The sequence below is a fragment of the Lactuca saligna genome, chromosome 7 (assembly GCF_052625555.1).
Source record: "Lactuca saligna cultivar CGN05327 chromosome 7, ASM5262555v1, whole genome shotgun sequence".
Classification (NCBI taxonomy): Eukaryota; Viridiplantae; Streptophyta; class Magnoliopsida; order Asterales; family Asteraceae; genus Lactuca; species Lactuca saligna.
In genome coordinates this window covers 5589151-5594718 of record NC_136423.1, presented here as the reverse complement: position 1 = coordinate 5594718, position 5568 = coordinate 5589151, and the positions used below count along the sequence as shown (strand labels likewise).

The 5568-nt window shown below is 35.7% G+C and overlaps 1 long non-coding RNA gene across 1 annotated transcript; it reads right to left on the bottom strand.

Moving 5' to 3' along the window:
- Positions 1-528: 528 nt before the first annotated feature.
- On the bottom strand, positions 529-2352 carry LOC145004117 (uncharacterized). Its single transcript, XR_013662274.1, has 2 exons — positions 1028-2352; positions 529-790 (listed from the first exon to the last, which is right to left on the bottom strand). It is a non-coding gene; the product is annotated as an uncharacterized LOC145004117 (long non-coding RNA).
- Between the last annotated feature and the right edge of the window lie 3216 nt (positions 2353-5568).

Here is a 5568-nt window from a genome sequence, read left to right as displayed (position 1 = left end):
AAAGATGTTTTTGTTAAACACAACGTGATAGGAGATGATTATTTTGCGAGGGCAAGATCAAGACAACGATATTCGTGGTGGTTAGAAGGGTAACCAAGGAATATACATGGGGTAGATCGGGGGGCAAGTTTATGAGGTATAGGAAGGTGGGGGTAACCAAGACATCAAAACACACGAAGATGAGTGAAGGTTGGAGGTTTTTGGTAGAGCTTGGAGAATGGTATGTCATTTTGAATAGATTATGAAGGTGTTATGTTGAGAAGGTGGACAACCATGTGTAGAGCTTCCACCCAAAATGTTGGTGGAAGATGACCTTGGAGAAGAAGAGTATGGATGATGTTGTTTATGGTACAGATCATTCATTCCGATTTCCCGTTTTGTTGGGATCTACGGGGACATGAAAATTGAAATATTATGACATGTTGGTCAAAAAGATTATGAAACTGTTTGTTGTCAAATTCACCTCCATGATCACACTGAAATTGTTGTATGTAGTTTTTAAATTGGTTTTGCACATATGCACGGAAATAAAGGAATTTGCTAAAACATCGGATTTGTGTTTTCCAAGTTGACAAGCAGAACAACTAACATTAGAAGATGTCTTATTACAAGGAAGAAAACCACTAGAAACTAATTTATTTAAAGCATGAGCGCCAGGGTGACTGAGGCGTTGATGCCATAACGACGAGCTAGAAGTGGTAATAGCAACGGATGACTGGAGATCATAAGTAGTTGGTTATAAGTCTCCAGTGCTATCACACCTAAGAAGGACTTGATGAGTTGCCAAATCCTTCACAGAAAAACCAAAAAGGGTCAAATTCAATGGAAACTTTATTGTCATAAGTAAAACAACGAACATATATAAGATTTTTAATAATGTTAAGTGTGACAAGGATGTTATGAAGGTGCAAAGGGCAAATGGTAGTATGTAGTTTTGAGTGGTCGGTGTAGGTAACGGGAATAGAGTGACCATTGTCAACAAGAACAAATTTAATATTGTTATTATTACTAACATAAATAAGTCTACCTGAATCGGATGCAAGGTGAGAAGTATCCCCGGTGTCCATATACCAGTTTGCATCTGTCCTATCATTAATTGACAATGAGTTGAATGCTTGAGCCAAGTCGGTCGGTTAGTCTTGAGACATCGTTGGGAACCACTGTCATGGTGGTTGGAGAGTCGAAATCACTGAAGAATGGAATGCTTGAGCAGCTGGTCTTGAGTTTGTAGCATGGGTTTTGCAGGAGTTGGCGGTAGGCCAAGAAGGCTAGGTTGTTGATGAGGGCATGTTTCCTGTCCGATGATGGGGCTGCTGATTGGAGTTGTTGGGTTGAGGATATGACCAATAATGTTGAGGAAAGGTCCAAGAAGGAGGCTACCAAGGCAGCGGGTAAGGTTGCCAAGGCAACATGTTCGTGAATGGGTCTCCGAGAGTAGCAGAAGATTGTTGTTGTAGGTGACGTTATTATTGGTCGTTGTTGTTTCATCGTTGCTGATTTGGACGATGACCACCATGAGAGGAGTTGGTGGTTTGTGGCCGGTTATTGTTATGACCAGCAAGAAGAATGGAGGGTGAGGAGATGTGATCCGAGTGAGATGCTTAAGCTGGGCGAGAATTCTTGAAGCGTTGCTCTTCAACCAGTAACTTAGAGCGAGCTTGAAGGAAAGACGGAGGTGGGTCATGGTGGCGAAGAAGAGTTGCAATGTGCTTGAATTGAGGAGACAGGTCATTAAGGAGATGAGAAACAATGGTCTTTTCTAGTATGGGATTCTCAATATTAACCAAGAGATTAGAGACGATCTTGATTCATTGATAGTACTGAGCAATGGTAAGATCACCAAGAGTGATGTTTCTTAACTCATTCTCGATTTCAATGGCGCGGGCATCTTTGTTATCTCGGAAGATATTCTCAAGGCTAATGCAAACCGCGTGGGAGGTGGAATTTTTGGTGAGAATGATATTGAGAAGAGATTGAGTGAGGGGTTCTGTACAACTAAGTCTTAACCATACAATCTAGTTTGTACCTTTCTTCATCTTTGTCGGATGTAGGTTTAGAATCGTCAGTGAGGAAATCACATACACCAAATCCATGACAATAGGTTTCAAAAAGTTCCCACTGGGCATCATAATTAAGTTCAATGAGATCATGAATAATTGGAATGTATGTCTTGATGTTAAGTGCTCCATATGGTTTCTGGCTGCTTGAGGTTGCTTGATGGTGTAGATGTTTCACCGACCATTGATGAAGCAAAGAAGAGAATAGAAGGGTGCGTCGGCTAGGGTTAGAGAAGAAGTAGGGGATGAGATCATTGAAAGATACGCGTGTATCGCTTTGATGCCATGAAACAAGGTGATTTTCCCATGATATTTTTCAATTAATTAACAACATATATAAAAAGTACATTTGGGCTCCAATGGGCTGTGAATACAATAATACAATACACATAATTGGGCTATGCAATACAAAATAATATATACATATATACATTAATACAAGGAGCATTGGAGAAAAAATGAAGAAAATAGAGAGAGAGGAGAGAGACTCGACACTTTCTATCCGAGGAGAGAATAATTACACTCGGAACTACAAACCCGACATTGTATTTGTCACGACTTAGGTGGAAAACCTCACTCGGAACCGCAACCACACCTTCAAATCTAAGAGATCAAGGGGAAAAAATTAATAAAATAAATTGAATCGTTATGACATATCAAACATGATAGACATGAAATGATTTCTTGACTTAGTTGATTTATTGTTACGTTTAAGCTTGAACATCACCTTCGTTTACTATGAAATATTGTGATTTTACCTTAGAAGTGTTGGTTGATTTGCATTTGAGGTGTTGTTTGTGAGATTGGTTTGTAAAAACATCCATAAATAACGTTTTTTTAATGACAAAGAATGAGAATGAACGTGATATTGATATTAGCATAGTGATGGAATGTGTTATTACCATTGTATTATCGTATTTGGTCGTTTTGTTGCAATTTAATTAATGAATCATTACTTGTACATAAGATGTATGATGAAATGTCAAAACAAAAAATATGCATTATTATTTACTTCAAAAAATGTTTTTTTTATCGTTAATTATGGTGTTGTTAGTGACATTTACATTTTGTATTATCATTATCATAGTTATTGCCTATATGGACGAGGTGTAACATGTATAAAAACTTATGTATATGCATATCTATATAAACTGGTTTACGATGTAAATAACTTTTGTTATTTTTTCAAAGTTATACTAGTATTTTATGGTTTTACATACATTGTATGAAGAGAATACAATAACACTTTACAAATGCTAATAAGTGTTTCACCATGGACTGATGGACAAGATACAAAGTGTTATGGTAGCACCAACCTAGGTAAGGTATTTTTTGTGATACCATTCCATATAAACTTGATGGAAGAAGGGGTTGGAACATCAAAGTTTGATCTAATACATGAAGAGATGGATTATGCTTTTATGATAACAACAATAGGTATTATATCACCTTGTTAAGTAAAAACATGAAACAAATATTAGTAGCAAATGGCATTATTTGATAGTATTGGGCGGAATTGAACTCAATGATAGAAATTATAATAAAATCAACAAGATTGAACTCTCCAAGAATAGCCAAAATCACATGCTCGTTAAATAATTTGACATCTCTCACAAGTACTTCATAATGTGTTTTAATTTGAAAATCATTATCGGATCACAATGACCTTGAATATTATGCACTTTTTGATATGTGCATTTTATGCACCTATTTTGCATGTTTATTTTTGTCTTTTCATAACATTCTACATCATAATTCTTGTATTTAGTTAATTATTATGGTAATTGCATATTTCATTAAAAATGTCTGGCACTTCACTATTTTTTTATTCAATTTGCAGGTTTTAAGGAGTATGGAACTTAGGAGCATGAAAAGAAGATCTACCGGTCATGCCATGGAAGAGAACATGAAGACATGACCCGAGTTATTGTTGCATTATCATAATATCAAAGGACTACGTTTGAAACACGGTTCATGTCACACCGACACGGGTCATGTTTGTCATTTCTCATCTTATATTTGAGCAACATGACTCGTGATGAAGCTAGACCGAAGATGGAGCCAAAAGTGAAGACTTATTGAACTTTTAGCAAAAAGCATGAGCCATGCAAAAAACACATGGTCAAGACAAATGGCCATGCCAAAAACACATGGGCAAAAGGCATGACCATGCTAAAAACGCATGGTCTTATGGAAAGCACACGAGCCATAATAAAAGAAGGGAAGACGTCGTTTTATCAGGAGAGATGGTTTTCGGAGAACTTCTGGCGATCTTGGGTAATTTTGGGAGATTTCTAGGAGATTTTGAGAAGACCAAATCATTGCAAACACTTTTGATTTCATTTTTGTAAGCATTAAACATTTCCAATTCCATCTTCCTCTTTGATTGATTTGTTTTTGCCATGTGTGGCTAAGAAACCCTAATTTCTAGTTCTTGTTCAAAACATGTTGATTGTTTGACTTTAAGCATATGATTTGATGTTGGGTTTGTGATTCTATTCTAGTGATTATGTTTTTGTTTAAACTAGAATCCTTGAATTTGATTTGTGTTTGATTGGCCACTTTCATGAATTGAATTTTTGTGTAGTTAATTAACTTTTAGGTCACCTAATCGTTCTATAAAGTTAATAATCGGTAACAAACAATAAGTTTTCTTATTGTAAAACATATATCACATGTTTTCACACTTCTGAGCGTTTGAAAAGAAATGAACATTGTTGGGAAGCTTTTACGAAACTTAATGCGGTTTTTCAATACAATCTAAGAGTGTGTTTAGGTTAAATTAGTAAAGCTAGGTCTAGTCAAAGAGCGTGTTTTGGTTAGATAATTTGACAAGCGCGACGTATTAGAACATGTTAATATCTTTCAGTACCAACTTAGAATAGTAATCATGAATTACATCAAGTCATAATCAAGTTGAACAACAACATTGAGAACTAGAACTAGAACCATTCAATCAAATTGTTTACAAATTTATCTCATTTTGTGCATGCTTTTAAAGTAGATTGTTATTTTATTATTTTACTTTTGCAAACAAAACCCCCTTTGTGACCAAAGTACCTTGCACAAAACGGTATAGACTTTTATCCCGTGTCTCTGTGGTTCGACCCTGCTTGCCTTTTACTACTTTTAGTGCATTAAAATAGTGTATTTGAAGTCTGTTTTACCCCTGTTATTTGTTGGGTTTGACACCCCTAAAACTTTTTGATTAGTTAGTAAACATTGTTCCCTTATTCTATATTTTTTCATAATTGATCTAAAATTACTATTTTACTTACAATTGATATTTTTATTAATTTTTTTCTTTTTCTATTTTAAATTAATCTTATATATATATATATCCCACCTCACCTTAACCTGAAAGCCCACCACCTCTCTCTCTTTCTCTCTCTCCAAAACCACCACTTTCTTACTTTTTCTCTCTCTGTTAGAGAAAATCATCACCTGCTAGTCTATTTCCAACCATCTCCACCGGGCTTCTTTTCGGCCACCACCATTGCTTACTTTCTCT